Here is a 14,105-nt window from a genome sequence, read left to right as displayed (position 1 = left end):
TTTGGAGGATTTTCTGAGGGGTTTTTGGAGGATTTTCGGAGGTTTTTTGGGTTTTTTTTAGGATTTTCTGAGGTTTTTGGGGTTTTTTTTGGAGGATTTTTGGAGGTTTTTTTAGGGAATTTTCTGAGGTTTTTTTAGGGAATTTTCTGAGGTCTTTTTGGGGTTTTTTTGGAGCATTTTCGGAGGTGTTTTTTGGGGATTTTTGGGGGATTTTTTGGGGGTTTTTTGGAGGATTTTCGGAGGTTTTTGGGGTTTTTTGGGAGGTTTTTGGGAGGATTTCCTGTGGTTTTGGGGGTTTTTTTAGGATTTTCTGAGGTTTTTGGGGTTTTTTTGGGGTTTTTTTGGGGATTTTCTGAGATTGTTTTGGAGGATTTTCTAAGGTTTTTTGGGAGAATTTTCTGAGATTTATGGGGTTTTTTTGGTGATTTTCAGAGGTTTTTTTGGAGGATTTTCGGAGGTTTTCTTGGAGGATTGTCTGAGGGTTTTTTTTGGGGTTTTTTTGGAGGATTTTTGGAGGTTTTTGGGGATTTTTTTTGGGGATTTTTTGGGGTTTTTTTGGAGGATTGTCTGAGGTTTTTTTGGAGAATTTTTTGAGGTTTTTTCAGGGAATTTTCGGAGATTTTTTTGGAGGATTTTGGGAGGTTTTTTTGGAAGATTTTCTGAGGTTTTTGGGGGGTTTTTGGGGATTTTCTGAGGTTTTTTTTGGAGAAATTTTGGAGGTTTTTGGGGTTTTTTGGAGGATTTTGGGGTTTTTTTTGGGAATGTTCTGAGGTTTTTTTGGGAAGATTTTCAGAGATTTTTGGAGGATTTGGGGAGGGTTTTTTGCAGGATTTTCTGTGGTGTTTGGTTTCTCTCCCCCTCACCTTGCAGACGCGCAGGCAGGCCGGCTGGAAGTTTGCGCCCAGCGGGAAACGCAATCGGCCTCGTGCAGGCAGGCGAAAGGCACCGGGGGAAATGAATCCCGAGGCCGTGATGGACTCTGGGGAAAGCAGCAGGAGCTGGGCCTGGCCCCCCTCACCTGGGGGAAATGGGGATTGAGGGGGTTTGGGGAAAAGTGGGAGGAAGGGAAGGGAAAGGGAGGGGAAATGTGAGGGGGAAAGGGAGGGAAAAACTGAGGGGAAATGTGGGAAAAAGGGCAGGAAAAGGGTGGGAAAAACTGAAGGGAAAAGAGCAGGAAAAACTGAGGGGAAATGTGGGAGGAAACAGGGAAAAACCTGAGGGGAAATGTGGGGAAAAGAGTGGGAAAACCAGGGAAAAACTGGGGGGAAAAGGGTGGAGAAAAGGGCAGGAAAATCTGAAAAAAAAGTGAAAAAATGGGCAGGAAAAAGTGAAGGGAAATATGAGGAAAAAGGTCTGGAAAACAGGGAAAAATTGAGGGGAAAAGGGTGCAGAAAAGGGCAGGAAAAACTGAGGGAAGAAGTGGGAAAATGGGCGGGAAAAAGTGAAGGGAAATGTGGGGAAAAGGGTGGGGAAAACTGAGGGAAAAAGTGAGGAAAAACTGAAGGAAAGAAGGAAAATGTGGGGGAAAACAGGGAAAAACTGAGGGGAAAAAGGCAGGAAAAACTGAGGGGAAATGTGGGGAAAAGGGTGGGAAAAACTGAAGGGAAAAGAGTGGAAAAAACTGAGGGGAAAAGGGTGAGAAAACCAGGGAAAACTGAGGGGAAAAGTGGGAAAATGGGCAGGGAAAAAGTGAAGGGAAACGTGGGAAAACAGGGTGGAGAAAACAGTGGAAAACTGAGGGAAAATGTGGGAAAAAGGGCAGAGAAAACTGAGGGGAAAAGTGAGGAAAAACTGAAGGAAAGAAGGAAAATGTGGGGGAAAACAGGGAAAAACTGAGGGGAAAAGGGTGGGAAAAACCGAGGGAAAATGTGGGGAAAAGGGTGGGGAAAACTGAGGGGAAATGTGGGGGAAAGAGTGGGGAAAACAGGTAAAGCCTGAGAGGAAAAGGGTGGAGAAAAGGGCAGGAAAAACTGAGGGGAAAGGGTGGGAAAAAGAGTGGGAAAAAGTGAGAGAAAATGTGGAGGAAAGGGTGGCAAAAACTGAGGGGAAATGTGGGAAAAAGGAGTAAAAACTGAGGGGAAAGGGGCGGGAAAAACTGAGGGGGAAAGGGGAAAAATGGGCAGAAAAAGTGAAGAGAAATGTGGGGAAAAGGGCAGGAAAAACTGAAGAGTAAAGAGTGGAAAAAACTGAGGGGAAATGTGGGGAAAAGGGTGGGAAAAAACACGGAAAACTGAGGGGAAAAAAGTGGGGAAAAGGCAGGAAAAACTGAGAGGAAAAGTGGGAATATGGGTGGGGAAAAAGTGAAGGGAAATGTGGGGAAACAGGTGGGGAAAAGAGGGAAAATGTGGGAAAAAGGGCAGGGAAAACTGAGGGGAAAAGTGGGGAAAAACTGAAGGAAAGAAGGAAAATGTGGGGGAAAACAGGGAAAAACTGAGGGGAAAAAGGCAGGAAAACCTGAGGGGAAAAGGGTGGGAAAAACCGAGGGAAAATGTGGGGAAAAGGGTGGGAAAAACTGAGAGAAAATGTGGAGGAAAGGGTGGCAAAAACTGAGGGAAAAACTGAGGGAAAATGTGGGAAAAAGGAATAAAAACTGAGGGGGAAAGGGTGGAGAAAAGGGCAGGAAAAACTGAGAGGAAAAGTGAAAAAATGGGCAGGAAAAAGTGAAGGGAAATGTGGAGAAAAGGGTGGGGAAAAGAGGGAAAAACTGAGGGAAAATGTGGGGGAAAAAGGCAGGAAAAACTGAGGGGGAAAGGGGAAAAACGGGCGGAAAAAGTGAAGGGAAATGTGGGGAAAAGGGCAGGAAAAACTGAAGAGTAAAGAGTGGAAAAAACTGAGGGGAAATGTGGGGAAAAGGGTGGGAAAAACAGGGAAAACTGAGGGGAAAAAAGTGGGGAAAAGGCAGGAAAAACTGAGGGGAGAAGTGGGAAAATGAGGGGGAAGTGAAGGGAAATGTGGGGAAAGGGTGGAGAAAAGGGCAGGAAAAACTGAGGGGAAAACTGGAAAAACGGGTGGGAAAAAGTGAAGGGAAATGCGGGGAAAAGGGCAGGAAAAACTGAAGAGAAAAGAGTGGAAAAAACCTGAGGGGAAAAGTGAAAAAATGGGCAGGAAAAAGCGAAGGGAAATTAGGTAAAAATAATTTCACTCACTTCTCTGATGGCGGCCTCGCGCTGCGCTGGGGTGAGGTTGGAGTGGATGCAGACGCCTGTGAGCGCTGAGGGAAGGCCTGAAACCTGGGAATGGCAACATTCTGAGTTTTTTAGGATTTTATGAAGGGAAAAATCCCCAAAAAAGCAGGAATGGGGGAATACCTGGTCGTCCATGAGGGAGATGAGGGGGAGACGACGATGGAGATGCAGCGCGAGCGGCGGTGGTAGAGGAAAGCAGGGAGTTGGGAACAGAGGGATTGAGCCGAGCCCGTGGGCAGCAGCAGCAGCGTGGAGAGACCTGGGAAAATGGGAATTTTGGGGGGTTGGGAGAGGGGAAAAACTATGGGGAAATGTGGGGAAAAAATGGGGAAAATTGAGGGGAAATGTGGGGAAAAAATGGGGAAAATTGAGGGGAAATGCAGGGGAAAATTGAGGGGAAATGTGGGGAAAAGGGTGGGAAAAATGGAGGGCAAATGTGGGAAAAAATGAGGGGAAATGTGGGAAAAGGGGTGGGAAACCTGAGGGGAAATGTGGGGAAAAGAGCAGGAAAAAGTGAAGGGAAATGTGGGGAAAAGGGCAGGAGAAAGAGGGAAAATGTGGGGAAAAGGGTGGGAAAAACTGAGGGGAAATGTGGGGAAGTGGGTGAGGAAAACAGGAAAAACTGAGGGGAAAAAGGTGGGAAAAACTGAAGGGAAAAAGGTGGGAAAAACTGAGGGGAAAAGGGTTGGAAAAGCAGGGAAAATGTAGGGAAAAGCAGGGAAAAGCTGAGGGGAAAAGGGTGGGAAAAACTGAGGGGAAATGTGGGGAAAAAATGGGGAAAACTGAGGGGAAATGTGGGGAAATGGGTGAGGAAAACAGGGAAAAACTGAGGGGAAAAGGGTGGGAAAAACTATGGGGAAATGTGGGGAAAAAATGGGGAAAATTGAGGGGAAATGTGGGGAAAAAATGGGGAAAATTGAGGGGAAAAGGGTGGGAAAAATTGAGGGAAAAAGTGGGAAAAGGGGTGGGAAACCTGAGGGGAAATGTGGGGAAAAGGGCAGGAAAAAGTGAAGGGAAATGTGGGGAAAAGGGTGAGGAAAACAGGGAAAAACTGAGGGGAAAAGGGCAGGAGAAACAGGGAAAATATGTGGGAAAAAGGGCGGGAAAATCTGAGGGGAAATGTGGGGAAAAGAGAGGGGAAATCCGAGGAAAAATGAGGGAAAAGGAGCAGGAAAAACACGAAAAATGTGGGAAAAAGGGCAGAAAAAACCCAAAAAATGTCGGAAAAAGGGCAGGAAAAACAGGAAAAATGTGGGAAAAAGAGCAGAAAAAATGTGGGAAAAAGGGCGGAAAAAACAGGGAAAATGTGGGAAAAAGGGCAGGAAAACAGGGAAAAATGTGGGAAAAAGGGCAGAAAAAACAGGAAAAATGTGGGAAAAAAGGCAGAAAAAATGTGGGAAAAAGGGCAGGAAAAACAGGAAAAATGTGGAAAAAAAAGGGCAGGAAAAACAGGAAAAATGTGGGAAAAAGAGCAGAAAAAACCCAAAAAATGTGAGGAAAACTGGGAGGAAAACAATTGGGAAAAAAAAAGCAGGCAAGGGAATAAATGGGGAATTTTTACCACAAAGGATCCTCATGACGGCCTCGGCCTGGCCCGGCCTGAAGGAATCAAAGCCCAAAATCCTCAGAGCCTGCAGCAGCTCCTCAGGGGGATCTGGGGAGAAACAGCCAAAATGGGAACATTTTAAATTGTTTTTAATTTTTTTTAATGGATTTTGTGTGGGATTTACCTGGGATGGTCCAAGGAAAAATGGGGAAAAAAATTAATTTTTTTCAGTATTTTTAAGGGTTTTTTTCATGGATTTTCTATGGGATTTACCTGGGATGGTCCCAGCAAAAATGGGAAATTTTAATTATTTTTCATTTTTTTTTAATGGGTTTTTTATGGGATTTATGCTGGGATGGTCCCAGCAGAAATGAGAAATTTAAAAATTATTTTTAATTTATTTTAAGGTTTTTTTTCATGGATTTGATGTGGGATTTATCCTGGGATGGTCCCAGCAAAAATGGGAAAAAAATTTAATTTTTTTCAATATTTTTAAGGTTTTTTTTAATGGATTTTCTATGGAATTTACCAGCAAAAATGGGAAAAATTTAAATTATTTTTAATTTTTTTTAAATTTTTTTTACATGGATTTTTATGGGATTTACCTGGGATGGTCCCAGCAGAAATGGGAATATTTTAAATTATTTTTAATTTATTTTTAAAAAATTTTTAATGGATTTTAATGGGATTTACCTGGGATGGTCCCAGCAAAAATGGGAAATTTAAAAATTATTTTTAATTTATTTTAAGGGTTTTTTCATAGATTTTCTATGGAATTTACCAGTAAAAATGGGAAAATTTTAAATTATTTTTAATTTATTTTAATAAGTTTTTTTATGGATTTTTTATGGGACTTACCTGGGATGGTCCCAGCAGAAATGGAAAAATTTTAAATTATTTTTATTTTATTTTAAGGTTTTTTTTCATGGATTTTCTATGGGATTCACCAGCAAAAATGGGAAATTTTAAAGTTATTTTTAACCTATTTTAATAACTTTTTAAATTGATTTTTATGGGATTTACCTGGGATGGTCCCAGCAAAAATAGGAATATTTTAAATTATTTTTAATTTCTTTTAATAATTTTTTTATGGATTTTTATGGGATTTACCTGGGATGGTCCCAGCAAAAATGGGAAATTTTAAATTATTTTTAATTTCTTTTAAGGTTTTTTTAATGGCTTTTTTATGGGACTTACCAGAAAAAAATGGGAAAATTTAAATTATTTCTAATTTATTTTAATAATTTTTTTAATTGATTTTTTTATGGGATTTACCTGGGATGGTCCCAGCAGAAATGGGAAAATTTTAAATTATTTTAAATTTAATTTAATAATTTTTTAATTGATTTTTATGGGATTTACCTGGGACGGTCCCTGCAGAAATGAGAAAATTTAAAATTATTTTTAATTTTTTTTAATAGATTTTTATGGGATTTACCTGGGATGGTCCCAGCAAAAATGGGAATATTTTTAAATTATTTTTAATTTTTTTAAGGTTTTTTTTCATGGATTTTCTATGGGATTTACCAGAAAAAAATGGGAAAAATTTAAATTATTTTTAATTTTTTTTAAGGTTTTTTTAATGGATTTTTATGGGATTTACCTGGGATGGTCCCAGCAAAAATGGCAAAATTTTAAATTATTTTTAATTTATTTTAATAATTTTTTTAATTGATTTTTATGGGATTTACCTGGGATGGTCCCAGCAAAAATGGGAAAATTTTAAATTATTTTTAATTTATTTTAATATTTTTTTTTAATTGATTTTTATGGGATTTACCTGGGATAGTCCCAGCAAAAATGGGAAAATTTTAATTATTTTTAATTTTTTTTAATAGATTTTAATGGGATTTACCTGGGATGGTCCCAGCAAAAATGGCAAAATTTTAAATTATTTTTAATTTATTCTAAGGTTTTTTATCATGGATTTTCTATGGAATTTACCAGCAAAAATGGGAATATTTTAAATTATTTTTAATTTATTTAAAAAAAATTTTATGGATTTTTAAGGGATTTACCTGGGATGGTCCCAGCAAAAATGGGAATATTTTAAATTATTTCTAATTTCTTTTAATAATTTTTTTTATGTATTTTTATGGGATTTACCTGGGATGGTCCCAGCAGAAATGGGAATATTTTAAATGATTTTGAATTCATTTTAATAATTTTTAAATTGATTTTTAAGGGATTTACCTGGGACAGTCCCATCAGGGTTCAGGGGGTAAAGGGGATCCAGGGGGGTGGAGGGGAAAATTCCAGCTCAGGAAAATCCATGGAATCCAAGGGGAGCTGGGAATTCTCTGGGCTGGATCCATCTGGAAAAAATAAAAAAAAAAATAAGGAAAAAAAAAATCAGGATTTTCCCAGAAAAAATTCCTTTGGAAAAAGCAAAAAAGTTCCAAAATTTCATTCCCTCAAAAATCCCAAAAAATTCCCTCAGAAATCCCAAAAAATCCCCTCAGAAATCCCAAAATCCCCTCAAAAATCCCAAAATTTTCCTCAGAAATCCCAAAAATTCCCAGAATTTCCTCAGGAATGATCCCAAATCCTTCCCTGGGGGCAGAATTCCCAAAAATTCCATGGAAAAAACCTCCCTCAGCCTTTTTGTGATGTTTTATCCCAAAAATCCCTCAAAAATCCCAAAATTCCCTCAAAAATCCCAAAATTTTCCTCAGAAATCCCAAAATTCCCTCAAAAATCCCAAAAAATCCCCTCAGAAATCCCAAAATCTCCCAGAATTTCCTCAGGAATGATTACAAATCCGATCCCAAATCCTTCCCTGGGAGCAGAATTCCCAAAAAATCCATGGAAAAAACCTCCCTCAGCCTTTTCCTGCCATTTTATCCCAAAATTCCCCTCTGAAATCCCAAATATTCCCAAAAAATCCCAAAAAATCCCCTCAGAAATCCCAAAATTCTCTCAAAAATCCCAAAAAATCCCCTCAGAAATCCCAAAATCCCCTCAAAAATCCCCTCAGAAATCCCAAAATCTCCCAGAATTTCCTCAGGAATGATTACAAATCCGATCCCAAATCCTTCCCTGGGAGCAGAATTCCCAAAAATTCCATGGAAAAAACCTCCCTCAGCCTTTTTGTGATGTTTTATCCCAAAAATCCCTCAAAAATCCCAAAAAATCCCCTCAGAAATCCCAAAAATTCCCAACATTTCCTCAGGAATTTCCTCAGGAATGATCCCAAATCCTTCCCTGGGGGCAGAATTCCCAAAAAATCCATGGAAAAAACCTCCCTCAGCCTTTTCCTGCCATTTTATCCCAAAAATCCCCTCTGAAATCCCAAAATTCCCTCAGAAATCCCAAAATTCCCTCAGAAATCCCAAAATTCCCTCAGAAATCCCCAAAAATCAAAAAAATTCCCCTCAGAAATCCTAAAAATTCTCGGCCCGGTCTCACAATTTCCTCCGGGAACGACCCCAAATCCTTCCCTGTGAGAAGAATTCCCTCAAAATTCCATGGAAAAGAACTCCCCTCACCATTTTTCTGGCATTTTATTCCAAAAATCCCCTCAGAAATCCCAAATATTCCCCTCAGAAATCAAAAAATTCCCTCAGAAATCCCAAAATTCCCTCAAAAATCTCCCCCCTGTCCCAAAAATTCCCAAGAATTCCCAGCCTGACTTCGCACTTCCCTCAGGAATTTCTCCCGGAACGATCCCAAATCCTGACCAGAATTCCCTCAAAAATCCACGTTAAAAAACCTCCCTCACCCTTTTCCCTCTGTGTTACCCCAAAATCCCCTCAGAAATCCGAAAATTCCCTCAGAAATCCCAAAATCCCCTCAGAAATCCCAAAATCCCCTCAGAAATCCCAAAATCCCCTCAGAAATCCCAAAATCCCCTCAGAAATCCGAAAATTCCCTCAGAAATCCCAAAATCCCCTCCAAAATCCCAAATCCCTCCCACACCGCAACCCCCGCGCTCCCCCCGGCGCTCCGAGGCCCGCGCCCTTTCCCGCCACACCGCAAGCCAACATCGGCTCCGCCCCCGAACTTTTTTCTCCATTTTTGTTTCCAAACCTGGAAAAAAAATTCCCAAATCCCAAAATTCCATCACGGGAGAGGTCGGGAATTGCCAAAATAAAAAACTTTGGGAATTCTGACCTGTTTGCGGAGGGATTTTCCCCTCATGGATGCGCGGGAATGTGATTTTCCCTTCAGGTTAAGGCGGACGAAATGGCCGCGGTGCCGGGGCGGGGCTCTGAGGGGAAAATGGGATTAAAAACCAGGGAAAATCGGGAAAAATGGGAAAAAAGGGAATTTTGGGATGAAGATTTTTGGGATTTTTGAGGAATTTTTTGGAAATTTGAGGGGGAAAATTGGGAAACTTGGGGTAAAAAACCAGAAAATTTGGGTAAAATTGGGAATTTTTGGGGAAAATTGTGAAAAAATTTGGGAATTTTGGGATGAAAAATTGGGGAATTTTGGAGGCATTTTGAGGAAAATTTGGGTAAAAATTTGGGAATTTTTGAGAATTTTGTGGTGGAAATTTGGGGGAAAAATTGAGAATTTCTGTAAAAATTGGGAATTTTCAGAATTTGAGGGAATTGGGGGAAAAATTTGGGAATTTTGGGGAAATGTTGAGGCAAATTTGGGGGGAAATTGGGTAAAAACTTGGGAAAATGGGAGAAATTTGGGGTGATTTTGAGGAAAAAATTGTATTTTGGGGGAATTTGGAATTTTTTAGAAATTTGGGGGGACAATTGGGAAATTTGGGTGAAATTTTGGGAATTCTGGGGAAAAAGTGAGGAAAATTTGGGAACTTTTTGATAATTTTGGGAAAAAATTGGGAATTTTTTGGAATTTTGAGAGGGAAATTGGGGTAAAAATTGGGAATTTTGGGGTAAAAATTAGGAAATTGGGAATTTTGGGGTGATTGTGGGGAAATTTGGGAATTTTTTTGAAATTTGAGGGGAAATATGAGGGGGAAAATTGGGAAATTTGGGGTAAAAAACCAGAAAATTTGGGTAAAATTGGGAATTTTTGAAAATTTTGGGTAAAATGTGAGGCAAAGTTTAGGGGGAAAATTGGGGAAAAAAATTGGGAATTTTGGGGTAAAAAATTGGGAATTTTGGGGTAATTATGAGGGAAAATTTGGGAATTTTTTGGAAATTTGAGGGGAAATTTGGGTAAAAATTTGGGAATTTTTGGGGTGGGAAACTTGGGAACTTTGAGGTAATTTTGAGGAAAATTTGGGGATAATTGGGAAATTTTGGGGAAAATTTGGGATTTTTGGGGAAATTGGGGAAATTTGGAGAAAATTGGGGAAATTTTGGGGAAAATTGGAGAAATTTTGTAAAATTTGGGGATTTTTGGAGAAAAATGGGGAAATTTTGAGAAATTTTGGGGAAATTTTGTAAAATTTGGGGATTTTTGGGGAAAATTGGGAAAATTTTGTAAAATTTGGTATTTTTGGGTTTGATTTTGAGGAAAATTGGGGAAATTTTGGGATATTTTGGGAGAAAATTGGGGAAATTTTGGGGAAATTTTGTAAAATTTGGGATTTTGAGGAAAATTGGGGAAATTTTGAGGAAAATTGGGATTTTTGGGGAAAATTTGGGATATTTTGGGGAAAATTGGGGAAATTTTGTAAAAATTGGGGATTTTTGGGGAAAATTGGGAAAATTTTGTAAAATTTGGGATATTGGGAAAATTTTGTGGGAAATTTGGGGATTTTGGGGGAAATTTGGGGGAAAAATTGGGATATTTTGGTGAAAATTTAGGAAATTTTGTAAAATTTGGGGATTTTTCGGGAAAATTGGGGAAATTTTGAGGGAAATTTTTGGGAAAATTTGGGATATTTTGGAGAAAATTTGGGGAAATTTTGGGAAAAACTTGGGATATATTTGGGGAAAAATGGGGAAATTTTGGGGAAAATTGGGGAAATTTGGGAAAATTGGGGTTTTTGAGGGAAAATTTGGGAAATTTTGTAAAATTTGGGGATTTGGGGGGAAAATTGGGGATATTTTGGTGAAAATTGGGGAAAATTTGGTGAAAATTGGGGAAATTTTGGGGAAAATTGGGGAAGTTTTGTAAAATTTGGGGATTTTTGGGAAAAATGGGGATATTTTGGGGAAATTTTGGGGAAAATTGGGAAAATTTTGTAAAATTTGGGGATTTTTGGGGAAAATTGGGGATTTTTGGGGAAAATTGGGAAAATTTTTGGGAAAATTTGGGGAAAATTGGGGAAATTTTGAGGAAAATTGGGGATTTTTGGGGGAAAATTGGGAAAATTGGGGAAATTTTGGGGAAAATTTGGGAAATTTTGTAAATTTTGGGGATTTTTGGGGGAAAATTGGGGAAATTTGGGGAAAAATTGGGGAAAATTTGTAAAATTTGGGATTTTTGGGGCACTCACTGCGAGTTTCCTCTGGAGCCTCCTCGATGTCGGCCTGGAATAGAAAAAAATCCCAAAAAATGAGAAAATTTGGGAATTATTTTTGGGATTTTGGTTTTTAATTTTATTTTTGGGCTTTGGAGATTTGGGGGGTTTATTTGGGGTTTTTTGGGGGAGATTTTGGGGTTTTGTTGGGGTTTTTTGGGAGGGATTTTGGGGTTTTTTGGAGGAATTTGGGATTTGGGTTTTTTAGGGGAACTTGGGAATTTTTTTTTTTTTGAGATTTGGAGTTAAAGGTTTTTTGTGGGGGGGATTTGGGTTTTTTTTAGGATTTTGGGGGATTTTTTTGGGGAGATTTTTGGGAGGATTTTTTAGGGATTTGGGATTGTTTGGGGATTTGGGGTTTTTTGAGAGATTTTTTGGGGAATTTTGTGGGGATTTGGGATTTTTTTAGGATTTTGGGGGATTTTTTTGGGGATTTGGGGTTTTTGGCAGATTTTTGGGATTTTGGGAGGATTTTTTAGGGATTTGGGATTTTTTGAGGGGTTTTTTTGAGGATTTTTGGGGAGATTTTGGGTTTTTTTAGGATTTTTGGGGGATTTTTTGGGGGATTTTGGGGTTTTTTTTAATTTTGGGCTTTGGAGATTTGGGGGGTTTATTTGGGATTTTTTGGGGGAGATTTTGGGGTTTTGTTGGGGTTTTTTGGGAGGAATTTTGGGGTTTTTTGGAGGAATTTTGGGGTTTTTTGGAGGAATTTGGGATTTGGGTTTTTTGGAGGAATTTGGGAATTTTTTTTGAGATTTGGAATTAAAGGGTTTTTTTGGGGGGGATTTGGGGTTTTTTTAGGATTTTGGGGGATTTTTTTGGGGAGATTTTTGGGATTTGGGAGGATTTTTTAGGGATTTGGGATTGTTTGGGGATTTGGAGTTTTTTGAGAGATTTTTTGGGGAATTTTGTGGGGATTTGGGGTTTTGGTGGGAAATTTTGGGGGGTATTTCTTTGGATTTGGGATTTGGGTTTTTTGGGGGGAATTTGGGTTTTTTAGGGGGGATTTTGGGCTTAGGTTTTTTTTATTTAGGGGATTTTTTTGGAATTTGGGATTTTTAGGGATCTGAGGGTTTCTTTTTGGGGATTTGGGGTTTTGGGAGGGGGTTTGGATTTTTGAGGGTTTTTGGGGGGGATTTTGGCAGGGAAATTTGGGAATTTGGGGGGAAATTAGGAAAAAAAATTGGGAATTTTGGAGGGGAAATTTGGGGAAAATTAGAGAAAAGAATTGGGAATTTTGGCAGGGAATTTTGGGAATTTTGGGGAAAATTAGAAAAAAAATTGGGAATTTTGGTGGGGAATTTTGGGGAAAATTGTGTAAAAATTTGGGGATTTTGGGGGAAATTAGAAAAAAAAATTGGGAATTTTGGGGGAAAATTCCAGGGGAAAATCGGGGAAAATTTGAGAATTTGGGGGGAATTTTGGGGGAAAATTTGAGGAAAATTGTGTGAAAATTTGGGAATTTTGGGGGAAATTAGAAAAAAAATTTGGGAATTTTGGAGGGGAAATTTGGGGAAAATTCTGGGGGAAAATCAGGAAAAACCTTGAAAAAACTTGAGAATTTGGGGGGAATTTTGGGGGAAAATTTGAGGAAAATTGTGTAAAAATTTGGGAATTTTGGGGGAAATTAGAAAAAAAAATTGGGAATTTTGGGGGGAAATTTGGGGAAAATTCTGGGGGAAAATCAGGGGAAAACCTTGGAAAAAATTTGGGGGAATTTTGAGGAAAATTTGGGAATTTTTGTTGAAAATTTGGGGTAATTTCAAGGAAAATTTGAGGATTTGGATAAAAATTGGGAATTTTTGGAATTGGGGAAATTTAGGGGGAAATTTGGGAAAATTTGAGAATTTGGGGGGAATTTTGAGGGAAAATTTGAGATTTTTTTTTAATTTGGAAGGAAAATTTTGAGGAAAATTTGGGAATTTAATGGGAAGTTTGGGGGAAATGTGGGAATTTTGTGTGAATTTTTTGGAATTTTTGCAGTAAAATTGGGAATTTTGGGGTGAAAAATTGGGAGTTTTGGGGTAATTATGAGGAAAAATTTGTAATTTTGGGGAAATTTAGGAATTTTTTTGAAATTTGAGGGGAAATATGAGGGGGAAAATTGGGAAATTTGGGGTAAAAACCAGAAAATTTGGGAATTTTTGAAAATTTTGGGTAAAATATGAGGCAAATTTTGGGGAAAATTGGGGAAAAAATTGTGAATTTTGGGATGAAAAATTGGGGAAATTTGGAAATTTTGGGGAGAAATTGGGAATTTTGGGGGAATTTTGAGGAAAATTTGGGTAAAAAAATTTGGAAAAACTGGGATATTTTGGTAAACATTGCAGGGACACCCCAAATATCTCATAAATCCAAAACCCCCCATTGCAGGGACACGAAAACCACCTGAAAATCACCCCAAAAAAAACCCCAAAACCCCCTTAAACCGGATTTCACCATTTCAGGGTTCCCCAAAGACCCCAAAAGCATCTCAAGGACCCCCCAAAAACACCAAGGACCCCCCTAAACCAAAGTTTAGCACCCCAAAACTCCCCTAAATCACCTCAAAAAGCCCAAAACCACTTCAAGGACCCTCAAAAACCCTCAAGGACACCCCAAAATCAAATTCCCCCATTCCAGGATGCCCCAAAACCACCCAAAGATCCCCCCAGCACCCCAAAATCACCACAAGGTTACCCCAAAACCGCCCCAAAATCACCTCAAAAAAGCCCCGGACCCCGTTAAACCAACTCCCTCCACTCCAGAACCCCTAAAAACCAACCCTGAGACCCCAAAACCACCCAAAGGATCCCCCAAGAAACCTCAAGGTCACCCCAGAAACCCCAGGGTGCCCTTAAACCACCCCAAAAATCACCTCAAGGTTACCCCAAAACCACCCCAATGTCACCCCAAAAAAACTCCAAAATCCCCTCAGGAACTTTCCCCTCACGATTCCCCTCAGGAATTTTCCCCTCAGGATTTTTCCCCTCAGGAACTTTCC

At 39.1% G+C, this 14,105-nt stretch overlaps 2 long non-coding RNA genes across 2 annotated transcripts in view; both read right to left on the bottom strand.

The window, feature by feature from the left end:
* The window catches only part of LOC141727916 (uncharacterized), a 28,802-nt gene that overhangs the window by 14,017 nt on the left and 680 nt on the right, over positions 1–14,105 (bottom strand). The window contains exon 2 of the long non-coding RNA XR_012578705.1: positions 11,099–11,132. This is a non-coding gene — a long non-coding RNA (uncharacterized LOC141727916). The remainder of the gene's footprint in view (positions 1–11,098; positions 11,133–14,105) is intronic.
* On the bottom strand, positions 3,142–7,274 carry LOC141727919 (uncharacterized). Its single transcript, XR_012578706.1, has 4 exons — positions 6,925–7,274; positions 4,747–4,839; positions 3,309–3,444; positions 3,142–3,230 (listed from the first exon to the last, which is right to left on the bottom strand). It is a non-coding gene; the product is annotated as an uncharacterized LOC141727919 (long non-coding RNA).

The sequence above is a fragment of the Zonotrichia albicollis genome, unplaced genomic scaffold, assembly GCF_047830755.1.
Source record: "Zonotrichia albicollis isolate bZonAlb1 unplaced genomic scaffold, bZonAlb1.hap1 Scaffold_257, whole genome shotgun sequence".
Lineage (NCBI taxonomy): Eukaryota > Metazoa > Chordata > Aves > Passeriformes > Passerellidae > Zonotrichia > Zonotrichia albicollis.
Note: the sequence above shows the minus strand (reverse complement) of the source record. Positions and strands in the feature narration are given on the sequence as shown.